The sequence below is a fragment of the Pteropus alecto genome, unplaced genomic scaffold (genome assembly GCF_000325575.1).
Source record: "Pteropus alecto unplaced genomic scaffold, ASM32557v1 scaffold239, whole genome shotgun sequence".
NCBI lineage: Eukaryota > Metazoa > Chordata > Mammalia > Chiroptera > Pteropodidae > Pteropus > Pteropus alecto.
Window position 1 is genome coordinate 12,173,531 of NW_006494613.1, and position 14,237 is coordinate 12,187,767.

General features: G+C 30.4%; 1 protein-coding gene and 1 pseudogene across 2 annotated transcripts in view; both read left to right on the top strand.

Moving 5' to 3' along the window:
* The window catches only part of CADM2 (cell adhesion molecule 2), a 974,765-nt gene that overhangs the window by 465,293 nt on the left and 495,235 nt on the right, over positions 1–14,237 (top strand). The gene's annotated exons all lie outside the window — the stretch shown is intronic.
* Positions 14,110–14,228, top strand: LOC112474551 (annotated as a pseudogene).

Consider the following 14,237-nt stretch of genomic DNA (forward strand, 5'->3'; position numbering starts at 1 on the left):
TTAATTACATTCATAATGTGCAGCTGTCACCATTATATATTTCTAAAACATTTTCATCCCCTTAAACAAACTCTACCCATTAAATAATAAGTAAACTTTAAAACATTTTTTGAATTTAAGAAATTTAATTTTATATGATTTATAAGTTAATGTGGAAATAATTGTTTGGTAATTTTGCACATGTATGCAATTTTATATGACTGCTATACCTATTATTAAGCGCATCAGACATTGACACCTTTATAAAGCATTTCTAATCCTATATGTACATGTGAATATGCTCAACTGGTATATATATTACAGGCATGTGGTCAAATACACACACACACACACGCACACAATAAGTATTTCTAATGTCATATAATCATATATATATATATACATAACATAGAAGAAAATTTCTTTAATGTAAATAACCTTAACGAATATTGTATTTGAAATGGATGTTGTTCTTTTACATAAATGGTATTTTTACCTTTAAAAGTCTCACTGAATTGCTATTTTGTAACTCATTAATAGAAGTTATTATCTTTTGGCATTTGCTATCTTTAAAAACTATGAAGTATATAATTTCCCAAAAACTGGGGTTACTGAGTTTATCTACCTCCTTAGTATTAGTTCCTATTATTTTTGTTTTAAAGTAACCAATGTTCTGTTTTTCTTTTTCTCTCCCTTCCATTAATGTATCCACTCTGAATATATCCAAGTTTCTTCCTCATGGTCTAGAGCAGCCTGGAAGCAAATCCAATGTATAAGGTGTAGATGGATTACTGTGATCTATGAAGAAATATCATCTGACTATAACACTTTGGATTTAACACTATATAGATTCATGTTTGAGAAATCTGCCTAAAATGTTGTTAACTTCCTTTCTTCATGGCTCATTACACATATTTAGATATCGGCATCAAATGATTCCTTAAAACCAGCAGGTGATAGATAACTTGAAAAAATAACCATATCCATGGAAATAAATCGGATATCAACATCCTGCATGTGTAGTCGGCCACTGTTTGAGCAACTATGTGTAGCAGTAGCATCTACATATTTCATTGAGCCCCTAGAATTCAAATTGACATAAAATCGAGCCCCTAGAATTCAAAATCACAATTAATTGCTTGTAAACTACCCTCTTGTCAACATAATTATGTTTTACTAACATGAAGAGAAACCATTTATTGCATTAAATATAACCTATAAATTAAGAAGCTCTATGATATTTTTTCTCTAAGAGTCATTATAAGAAGGAGAAATAAAAGCTTTTACCTCAGGAGGCATGTTTAACTCTGTGTCTATGAATTTATTGAAAATTTTGTGTTTATGGGAAAAAAATGAATATAACGTAATACAAAACCTCATAATGTACTGTTTCAGAATTCAAAGGCTCTACTAGCATAAGAAACGGTGTTTTACATTTAGTATATTTCCTATTTAATAATGACCTCCAAAACTTGCTCTTATTTATTTGCTACTGAGTTAAGAACAGAGTAGCAGAGTAGAAGATGATAACAGGTTCACAGCAGGTAACTTAGGCATATTTAAATTACACTCATTTCTCCTTAGTGAAACATATGATTTATAATTTTCTATATCACAAAGTATATAAATGAGCTTGACATTAAACTGCTAGCTTCAGAAAACAATTTCTTAAAAACATTCTTTCATTTGTAAGAATTATGAAAAGGAATGCCATTTTAATTTTTATAATTTATCTTGCAAAGGTATGCATTTTTATAGGCAATTATGGGAGGACAGTAAGAATAAATGGAAACATTTTTGACCAATAAAGAGACCACTTACATAAATTGATACTGTAAGTCTGTTGTAACTTTATTTACATAAATGTTTGATTTCCATATTGAAAATGTTTTATAATCGCTTGGAAAGAAGATTGCTAATCTAATTCAGGCATACATGTCTAAGTAGATGACATACAAATTTTATTTCTACAGTTGCTTTAAATAGTTGAATATTTTCACAATTGTTGAGGAAAGGCTATACTTTCCCATTCTCTAATTTATAATATCAAACTGTGTTCTGGCAGTTGACTACAAAATAGCAAATGATTTTTAATAGGTTTTATTAAAAAGGTTTTCAACAGGTTTGATTAACCTGTAGATGTATATATACAATAGTTAGAACAATTGGAATACATATATTTTAAAGTTATTTGATGATAGAAAACTCTCAGTAGGCAGAAATATATCTGAATCTGGGTAGCTTTCTGAACTCTAAAATAATAGAAGCTAATATGCTAGAGTCTTAAACATGAATTTCTTTGGAATATGTCAAATTCAAAGTAATGTAAGGTCAAAGTATAACCCTTAAAATTTTTCTTTAAAAATAGAACATAATTTTAATTAAAAACAAATATTCCTGGTGGACCATTTCTTCTATATCAGTGAATAAATTATCTTTGAGGAGAGGAAATCATCTGGTTGCAGATTTACAGGGCTGAAAATCTCTTCTGAAATATCAGACATTTTGTCCTCAAATTTTTTTTTTCCATTTCCACCAACTCTTTCTTTGATTTCTCATAAGCATAGTGTTAGTAGTTAATGCTACCACCAAGATCATTCTTCAGAATTATTCTGATCTTTCTAGTTTGCCTGAGCTGTTTGAACAAGTCCTTTCCCTCTTGTATCTTGTATCATGTGTGCTCATGTGCATCCATGCATGCTTTAGAAATGGATACAAGAAACTACCTGGTAACAGTGCATTTAATGTCTAACAAGCTATCTGACAAACGGCACCTTATTCTTTTCTTTCATTATCAATACTAAGATCTAATTTGCCCATCAGTCTCTTCCTTGGTTAGTATAAAAGTATAATATAGCATCATTTGAGCATGTATGGCAGAAATAACTTTTGATGTTACATTTTAAAACATTTTACAAGGTTCATTTAAATTGTGTGAAAAGCTTAAATATGTCTCCCCCTTTGCTTCATCTACTCTTTAACCACTTGAAGTTTTTGTCTGCATAACTTTATTCTAGTCTTCTATAAAAGATACCAGGAATCACTAAATGGAAAAAGAAAATTACTGTTTTAGTCATAGTTCAACATTTAATCATTTATGACATTTTAATTTTAGATTTTTTTAAAAGATGACAAATCCTTATTATTGTATATTTTAAGAAATAACAACGTGATTCTACGTATTCATTTTTAAAACAAGAATCTTAAAATTTAGAAGTAATTTATTTAACTCACTAAAACCTTTATATTTGGGATACAATGTATTGAATTTTTCCCCTGCTATCAACACACAAATAAACAAAAGTTTTCTTTTTGTAAATGAATTGTTTCTATGTAAAGAGAAAGTCCATTCAGAATAGATTTACCTGTGTATTATTTTTACTAGCCTCGCTAAGATAATGTTCATCATTGAAAATTATTTTTGAATTAATAGCTACTCATAATAAGGCATCATATCTGGATATTTAACATAAAAAAGAAACAATACTGACGTTTCTTACATTTTGCCAAACATTAAAGACATTCTCTAAGTGCAAGACAGATTTAGCAGGAAAAGACAAGAAAGCTAAAAATAATAGCATATGGTTTGTTTTTTATTCTGGTACCGGACAAATTATATTTCTATGTCTGTATAAATTGAGAGATAATAACCAATCAAAGATGTGGAGGAAAAGTTGGTTAGAATGGAAGCTGTTAGTTATGGACCAAGGCTAATCAGGCAAAACAATTCTCTCCATTAAAAAATCAAAACGATTATTTAATGTTGTTTCTGCTTTATTGAATATGCTACAATGAGTTTTTACAAACAGTATTAGTAACTTCACAAATACAATAATTTTAATATGTCAATATACATGAGCATTCAATCAAAACAGCATCTACTAAATCAATATAGATTTATTTAAAGACATTTTATGGTTTTAGATTTTTCCAAGTAAATTTATGTGGTTACAAAGTAAGCTGAAAGGCTCTTTCTTGTACATAAAATTCTGTAATCTAGTGTGTTCAATTTTTTTCTTTTCTGTTGCTCTGACTTAGCTATTAATTATATCCTTCTAAAAGTACCCAGTTTAAATAATATAAATATCTATAAGGTACATATCAATATTTATTAAATTTCATGTTTTTCATCAAGCACCATACATTTTTTCTCCTCTAGGTAACTTTTTTGGAGCTATCTATGAGGGAACATTGTCTCCTGTTAAAATTAGAACTTCTTTGCCACAGAAACAAGCACAGGTATTAAGTTGCCAATTAAAATTAAGTAAGATGTTTAATGAAAAATTTTAATTATACTTTCTTCATTTCTACTTTATGTCTTTTCCTTTTACTAGAGTCCCAACAACTTCAATTTGGGCATGCTGCTCTGAATGATTCAGCATCTGATTCCCCTGAGGGAATCTGTTGCTCTCCTGTCCTCTGCAAACCTGGCCATTGACTTGCCTGAGTTACTGCTAGGACAAAACATTTAGATTCCTTATCAGATCTAAGATTTTTATTTCTGGCAGGAATAAAAGAAAATAGAATTTGAGTGTATCCCTGTATGAGGTACAATTTCTCCTAACTGATATATTTTAAGAGTTCCATTTTTTATGGAAACTGCCATTTAAATACTCATGACAAGTCTTATTTCATGGAGAAATAAATCCTCACATGTAACAACACAACAACAAGACTGAAATGTTTATTGCCTATAAATATCATGAGTTGGACTTTTTAGTGTTTTTTAGAATAAGAAGATTAGTTAAATACTTTGCAAGATCAACTTTTTATAAACTTGGCAGATTGGGAAATTGGAGTTATTCTAAATTAAACAAAGTTTACTCAATTATGTAATATTCATTTTTGTAGCAATAAGAATAAATTAGTTGGGCTTACTTTTTAATTGAAAGAAAATACTAACTCACAGTTTCTTAATTTTAAATTGCAGGAAAAAAAATAAAAAATTCACACTTCTGGAAATATAGTCAAATATATGTGTTTTATAATGTTCTCATTCATTTGCTGTACGTAATTTCATTATTCAACTTCGATTTATACAAAAATAATTAGTCTCCATTTTAGTAGCAAATTCAGAGGCTGCCCAAAACATGATTGCAAACTCCTAAAACATACTCTTGTATTTTATAATTTTGTATTCATTTCAGAAAGGATAGTGTCTCGTATATAATGTTCACTCCATAATTACTTGTATGCGGCACTGTCTCAGGCAAAAATTTAATCTCTGGGCGAACTGAAGGTTTATATACTTAAAAGGTAAGCAACTAAAAACAAGTATAGACATGGCTGTACTACATAGACAAGAAATTGAGGTGACACATTAAGCCATCATTTCCATTGAGGGCTGTATTGACATACTGCATTATTTTAATCTTAATTAAAAATAATTGTGCTACGTGTGTGCTTTCTTAGCCTTTAATTACCATAAGCTCTTCAAAACCAAAGTGGCAGCATAATAATGCTTTCATAATTTATAGTATAAATGGTAGCCCTAGGGAAAATGCATTGCTATAATTCTCTTGTAGGTCTGCTGATGTCACACTGCTGATGAAAACACGAATCAACTAGAGAATGAACAGGGAGAAAGAAAGCATTAGACATAATTTATATATTTAAAAAGTATTGTATTTTTTTTCTTTACCATCCTACATGCAAATCAGTACTTTATAGCAAATTTTCTCTTGTAATTTTTGTGGATGTGGTATAATGTGGTTTATTTCCCAATCAGGTGTATCTGCAGGTGACAGTCACTACAGGCTTTAATGATAATTATAATTTAATTATAATTCCAACTAAGTAACCTGTAAGTAGTTAAAGAGAAATGAATGATGGCTATGGTAAAGCAGACAAGGATAGGATCTTCAGAGTTACAACTACCTGTGATGTTAATTTTCTGTTCTTCTGTGAATAGCTTTATTCAGTCCAAGCTTAATGATCTGCATTTTTGTAAGGGATCAATGGGGCAAATAATTTAAGATAACAGACAATTCTCTAAATCATTTATGCATGACCTTGGAATTTTAAAACTCGAGCAGGAGATAGATTCACATTCTTGATTATTTCTTCATTTAGCTAAAAGTGCAATGTGAGGTGGCCCAAGGGAATTCAAGGTAGAAAGGGAAAATCCTAGAATTACTAGTTCAGATCATGAATATTTGGATTGGCCTCAGGTCATTTTGCTTATTTTTCTAAGAATCTAGCTCCTGCTTGTTCTTTATTATTCTGCTGATTTATCCTATCTTGAGTCCAAATGCATGATTACTGTCCAGGAACTCTGGGTCAACTTTAAATAGCATAGAAAAAGTTAGTCTAGTCATCTCACTTGAAATATTTCACACAACATATAATATACATTAAAAAAAATAAATTAGAAATTTATTTTGGTCTCCGACAGAGAAGCACTGTCAGTACAGCTGAAACTGGCAATGCACTTTACTAATAAGTACAGAAACACTTATTTAGATTTTAGAGCTGTGTCTTGCAGACCATTATGAAACAATTTCTCTCTTTAGAAAGTAGGGCTGTTTTTTTCTTTATTGGATAATTCTTACTAACAAGAACTTTTGCACTTTCCTCATTCATTTTCTCCAGAGATAAAAAGACTGTTGATTTCATTTCTGGATTTAATTCTAAATACATGCTTATATCAACATATGTTCCTCTCTAAGGAGATAGCAATATTATTTGTCTTACATATACTTTCTAGAAAAATTTTTGAGGATTTTTTAAAAATATTTGTAAAAAGCTAATGAATATGTATTATTTATCTGAAAAACTTTATTGTGTAAACCAATCACATTTTTATTAATTAAAGTTATTTAGAGATTATATTCTTAGACTATTGATTTTATAATCAATGGAGTTAGTTCCACCATTAATTGTGTATTTGTTAAATAGACTAGTCATCACAAATTATTTCAACATTACAATCAGTAGGATAATTATTATTATGAAATTTATGAATTGTTAGCTAATTCCATTCTTAATACTAATTTCTGAAATATATTTGTACATTGTGAATTATAGTTGAAATATCGTGAATATAACTTTAATATGTACTAAAGAATGTAATAATTTTGGATTGTATATATTTGAAATGATAATTGTTATTTGAAAATCTCTATGTTAAGGGAGAAAAAGTATCAAAAAAAATTGAAGTGAAATTGAGAAGTCACTCCTCCCCCCTGGGAGGAATTCTTTCTGAATCTTTTAAGCACCTGCAATTTAACTTTTCTCCTATTCATATTTTGATAAATAGCTCTCTGCTCTGCCAAATCACTCAATCTCATTTTGAACACTTTTGAACTTAGAAATTCTCTCTCAAGTTGAATGAAAATCTACTTTTCAGTAGCTCGTAGACACTTGTCTTGGTTATATTCCCTTACGACCAAATTGGAACATACCTCCTGATTCTACCTTAGAAAATCCTTCAAATATTTGACAGATGCTTTTATCTCTTGAATTTTTTTTTTGAAGGTAAACAGTACTAGAGACTTTAACATTCTTTTTCTTTCCTACCTTTAAATATAAGGATTTAGTGCTTCAGTGCAGCTAATGACTCAGGGCAATAGCTTCCCTATCATTGTTTCCAGCATTTGAATCCTCCAGTCTTTATAAGCTCTAAGAAATTATGAATGTCCTTTTAGAACTTACCTGATTGTCATGACTTTCATATTATTTTTTCCTTATTATGGAATTTTTCAAAAAATTTTATGATTACTTTTTTTTTTAGTCAAACACTGGTAAAAAAAGTCTCTTTTAGATTTATATTAATACAATAATTCACATTTTTTGCTAGAATTGTTTTACTACAGTTCAAATCATATTTCTTCACCTTATTGACAAAGAATTGATAAAATTATTGATAAAAATCTGTATATTATAGTTTGGAATTTAGAATCTTCTTTAAATATATTAGCTTAGTGTACATCCAAACACAAGGTGAAACAATTAGATTGAAGCATGTTTTGTACCTTGAATTACCTAATATGATACTGATTACAGATTATTTTCTGAGTATCTAAAATCCAATAATTTTTGCCCATTTTAAAAATTGAAAACCCAGTCACCTGAAATATCTCTCCCCATAACTTTCTTAGTTTCTGAAAGACTATCAACAATCACATCAGTAATTTTTGCAATACCCTATGATGTAGTTTGTCTAGATTAGAAAGCAAGTATTTAAAGTACCTGAGGGCTCCCCTACATATCAGGAATTGAATTTATCCTTTTAAAATATTTTTTTTCTTATTAGTTCTCTATCTTAATATCCTGTTTTTGTGAAATCAAAGCAGGAATTAAGCAACTGTGTTTTTTCTTCTTATCTGTTAGTCTTATACCCTCTTCTGAAATCTTTAGAAATTTCAAATTTTTAAAAATTCATTTACTCATAGAACATTGGGTGTTTCATTTATTTATGTTTAGGCATTCAAAGATAAATAAGACCTAAGAATGCTTACCATATCCACTAATCTTATGTACATTTTTCTTCTGAAATTATATTTTATTGTAGTTTAGGTATTTTTTTTTAATATCAAATATTTTATTGTTTTAGGAATTAAGTTTACATTTTAGAGTCCATTATATTATTTGGCCTAAATTATTTATTTATTTATTTTACATTTAACTATTCAGTTCATGCAGAGAATAAGAAGACTCAGGTGTACACATCTAGCACTTTTATTATTTTAAGTCAAAATAGATGACTCTAGAACATCTATTTTGGCTATTGGGACAATTATTATCACCATAAACAAGAATCTTTATGAATCTGTGTGTCTGATGAAGACAATAAAACTGTTCTCATCAGAGCGACTAGCATGTGCAAAATCATGAAAAACTCAAAGTGCCTTATGCATAATATAAGAGAAAGAATTGGTAGAAAATGAAGCTAAATTGTTTGACTCTAGTCTTCTTGTTTGTGAGAGTAATAGAGAGTTCTAAAGGAATATATGCTTTTATATCTATATTTTTTCACATTTTATTTTTTAAATGATTTATTTTCAAATACAGTTGACATACAATACTATATTAGTTTCAGGTGTACAATATGGTGATTAGACATTTATATAACAGTGATCACCCCAATAAATCTAGTACATAATTATTACAATATTATTGACTTTATTTCTTATGCTATACTTTACATCCTTATGACTATTTTGTAACTACAAATTTGTACTTATTAATCCCTTCCCCCTCTTTCACCTATCCCCATAACCCCCCTCCCATCTGACCCTCTTGAAATGTTCTCTGTATCTGAGTTTGTTTCTGTTTTGTTTTTCATTTTGTTCTTTAGATTCCAGATGTAAGTAAAATCATATGGCATCTATCTTTCTCTGACTTATTCCAGTCAGCATAATGCCCTCTAGGTTGCAGATGTGCCCAGAAGTTCCTAGAGAGACCAAGCCACAAACAGGCTGGTTATGGGTAGTGCTTGGGTTGGCCTGCAAGTTGGGTGGGGCATGGTCTCAGGGAATCACCAGGGCCAGGTAACCCATGTTAGCCAGGTTGATGGAGACTCAAATATGGCAGTAACTTTTATCTGCATGCCCAGAGAGGGAAGGCTCAGCAAAGAAACAATGGATTCTGCCAGCACTTCTGTCTGGGAGAAAGCTGCCCCTCCTTCCCTCATTCTGCCCCTCCTTCCCTCATACTGAAGCCAAACAACTTGGTTTCTTCTTATGTGTCCCTGGCCTTTTTTAAGCAGCTGCCCCAGCACTGAAGCTCAGAGCCAGTGAGTCCATTAGTGAGTTAGTCAATACATGGGTCCTTTAAAAAGAATCCCAGCTGCCCTCCATCTCACTCAGCCATAATCTTTGCTGTTTTTCACAGCCAGATGTTGTAGAGACTTCTTTTCCAGGCACTGGAACCTTACATTGGGGAGCCCAGTGTGAGGCTGGGACCCCTTCCTTCTCTGAGGGGACCTCCACAGCTGAGATAGCCCTCCTAATTCTCAACAGTCACACTCAGGTATGGGACCAGGCTGTTGCATGTCTCCACTCCTTCTATCAATCTCAAAGTGCCTTCTTTTGTATATCCTTACTTGTAGGACTTCTGTTCATCTAGACTTCAGGCAATCCTCAATAATGGTTGTTTTATAGTTGTAATTTTGATGTGGTTGTGAGAGGAGGCAAAGACAGTGTTAACATACTCAGTCATCTTTACTGGTTATAGTTACATATTGAAAGAATAAACTTTCATTCAGATAAAAGTGAATATAGACAAAATATATTTTAAGATATTAATTTATGAATATATTAGAAAAAATATGTGTGAAAAGCTATTGCAATTCTTAAGAAGCTTTGTAATTCTCATTTATGATTGTTGAATTAGGAACATAACTTCAAAGCACCTATTTTATCAAAGAGTAAGTAGGATTTTTTAAAAATCTGTCAGTTTTTACTCTAAAATGTTTTATTCCTCTTAGAGAACAGGAAGAAGGTCAAGGACTATGGGACAGATGAGAAACAGTCAAGATATTTGACTTTTAAATATTGTCTTCAACTTTTAGGGAAAAAAATCAACAATTTTTATATATGCACACAGATGTACAATTCATCCTCATTATTCACGGATTTCTTATTTGTGAAATTTCCTACTTGCTAAAATTTACTCTAAAATCAAAACCAACAGCACTTTTGTGATCATTCATTGACATGTGCAGAATGGTAAAACATTTAAGACCCCACTAGAGCATATTCTCATCTAAGGTCAAATATGAAGACATTCTGCCTATTATTTCAGTTTTTATACTATAAACAAGTGTCCTTTTCATGGTCTAGTGTCATGTTTTCAGTTTTGCATTTCTGTAGAGGTTTTTTTGGTTAATGATTTCACTATTAAAAATGGCATGCAAGCTCTGTGCTCAAGTGCTGTCTAGTGTTTCTAAGTGTAAGAAGGTTATGATGTGCCTTCCAGAGAAAATGTATCAGTCATAGGTTATAGTGCTGTTGGCCTTGAATCAATGTTAATAAATCAATAATATGGTTCATCCCCCCCAAAAAAGAGAGAGAGAGAGAAAATTCATAATAACTACATGAAGCCATTCAGCAAAGTTCTAAAGTAGCATCAATAATGTATGACTAAGCTATAATGAAGATGAAAATATGGCTGAATTCATGGATCCATAATATTGCAGCTTATTTAACCTATTTCTCATTTGCTCTAAGAATACTTGCCCAGTGGCACTTGCGGCTGCAACATTTACCTCGAGATAATTCATGGATTATAGTCCTAATCTTATAGCCAAAGTTTACCACACAATATCTTGGTTTCATTATTATTTTGCATCACTATAGCATATCCATAGTCTTTGAAAACAAATGATATCATTCTATTTATAGTACTCTGTTTTTAGTAGTGGTATTTCCATTTACAAAATATACTAATTCTCGATTGTTAAAAATGTCAAATCCTAGAAAACGTAGCATTTCTGTACGTGATGTTAAATGAACATTGGCAGTGAGGTGTACTTTTTTTTTTTTTTTTTTTCCTGAGTGGGAAAAGAGTTAAAGCACAGTGGACATCAATGTTGTTAGGTTGAAAGCTGAAGAAATATATGGTTATGGTACCCAGAGTAAAGAACATGTTAAACCTTCCATAGCTAGTGGTTTATTATAAATAAATACTGCATAGAAATACTTACTAGAAATATATATTAAATGTCTTTAAACAGAAACACACATAAAACGAGCTTATGTATTAATCGGCTGACAAAATGTTTTGACCTGAGGGTTGCAGGAACCTAATTCTGTATTTCTCTTAGGAGCAATAACTCACTATTCACTAATTCAGAGTCCACAGTGACTCTATAGAAAATAAATATCATGAATAATGAGAATTGAATATATATACAAAAATTTGACTATTACTCAGAGTCAGTTTTATTGACTTTTTTGAAGGTCTAATATATCATTTTAAAGGAAGTAATGTTAATAACTGATTTTGCATAATGTTTTACATATTAAGAACTTAAAGTCTTTTCATGTATATTAGATTCAGGAAACCAGCTTTTGCTTATTTTAAAATGTTATTCTAACAGTGAAAGTGTTGATGTATGTACATTGAGTACAAATTGTGAGCTCACAGTATCTGCAATAGACTATTTTGAATATAATTAGAACTCCTATAATTATACATTTTAATTGCCTCACAAATTTTCTAATATTCTTGTTGCTTCTTTGAAGAACCACAAAAACACAGCAACAACAATTACAACAACAAAACATGCTCTTGTTCTCACAGGGAAAATGATAGACAAGATCAAAAATAATCACAGCAAATGATTAAGTATTTTCACAGAAAATTTGAATTCTTCATTAGTAAATTTCATAATCTGAACTTATTTTGTTTTTCAGGCACCATAATTTTTGATCTGTGGCAAAGAGGTCAAAAATTTAAAGACAGCTTACTGGTTAAGGTGCCCTTAAGGTGCCCTTGAACTGCCTTGATAAATTTAATGTTTCGAGACATAAATTTTCTCAACTTTAAAATCTGGCATTCTCATTTGGCAGTCTTGGCAATACAAATTTATCTTGCTGTGTGTGAGAATTAATATTGATTTTAGTTTATTTAAATATGAACATACTTCTAATAAAGGTGATATATTTCTTTGGTCTGGGTCAATGTAGTTTTTTCAGATACCTCTGTGGAAAAAAAAAAAATGTAAGGCACTTATATAATTCTTTCCTGATGGTTACGGTAGCAGGGACATTTTTGATGGAGTGTCTCTAGGGTCTCTTTAAAATTTTATTATTTTACTGATTTCTCTAGCAAGCTTCAAAATTAAAGTTATTTATCTTGATATCCAGTAAGTCCTTAGTAAATTTTCCAAAACATATGGCATTTAGGTTACATTCTATGTGGAGAACTGTTAAAACCTTACAGAAAATCAAATAGAGTTCAAGTTTAAAAAAAACAAAAAAAGAACTGATATGAGTGGAATTCTGCTTAGTTCTCTAATCAGGCTTTATCAATATCATTTATAAATCTTCTAAAAAGACAACATATAGACTGTTTTTTAATTTATTGGTCAATGTGTGTATTTGTTATTAGGATGCTGGTATAATGATACTAGGGACATTTACTTAAGTATTACTCCCCCAAATTATTTTACCTCTATATACTTTCTAAACTGATTTGGCCCAAATTCTATGAAAATTTTAGTGAACACAATTGTACCAACTACCAATGCTCTTTAATTTTTTTTTTTTTTTTTTTGCCCAGAATAAAGGCAGAATATTAAGTTTTCAGGGATCATTAAGAATTTCTTTTCCAAGAAAATTGTATAGCCAGATTGTTTTAGTCCATCAGTTCTAAGGTGCAAAATTTTTCATTTCTGAAACTGAAATGTGTTTGAAGATAGTTGATGTATTGCAATTTAATTGATGAAATTTCTTCTCATAGTGATACATAAAATTATGTTGTATATTATAATTAATGGCTTATTGGTTTTAATGAAATAAATTCCATTTCTGACACATTTTAGGTACATAGCAGAGATATTCTGGAGTTGATTCGAGGAGTTCCTATTGTTGAAATATGTTTGTCATCTGATCATTTAAATCTTTCTAATTCTTGCTTCTTCAAAGAGAAATTTTCAAGTAAGCCATTAAACAGTTAATGCCAAGAATGGGTGATTATCTCATAGTGATTCTAGTTCTATTATCAAAGATTTAAGAATACTTACAGATGTATTTCATAGCAGTTGCAATTAAGTTTTGTGATTGCTTATAAAAATGGTATTTAGTAATAACACATTTTTGAATCTCTGTGTTTTTTGTTTAACTTATTTGTCGCATACACTAGTTTCAGGAAAGAAAAAGAAAATTGTGGGTCAGTATTATAAGTTAAAAAATTATTTTTTCAAGACTTTAGCATTATAATGAAATACTATGAACACCTAAGCACTTTTAATAATATCAAAACATCCTATGAATTAGGTAGTTGGGAAAGAGGAAATTACAAAGGGCAGAAAAAATAAAATGAGGATATAGTTGGCTCCAAATGTTACAGAGCTTATCCATCTTTATAACTCAAACTTCAATAAATGCAAAGGAAATAATATATGCATGTGATTGCATATAGCCTCATAAAGTATTAAAATCCTAAACATTTAAATTTGTTTAAGTCTATGGCCATGCTACCCTAAACAAGCCTGATCCTATCTGATCTCGGAAGCTAAGCGAGGTTGGGCCTGGTTAGTACTTGGATGGGAGACCACCTAGGAAGACCAGGTGCTGCAGGCGTAAAAGATA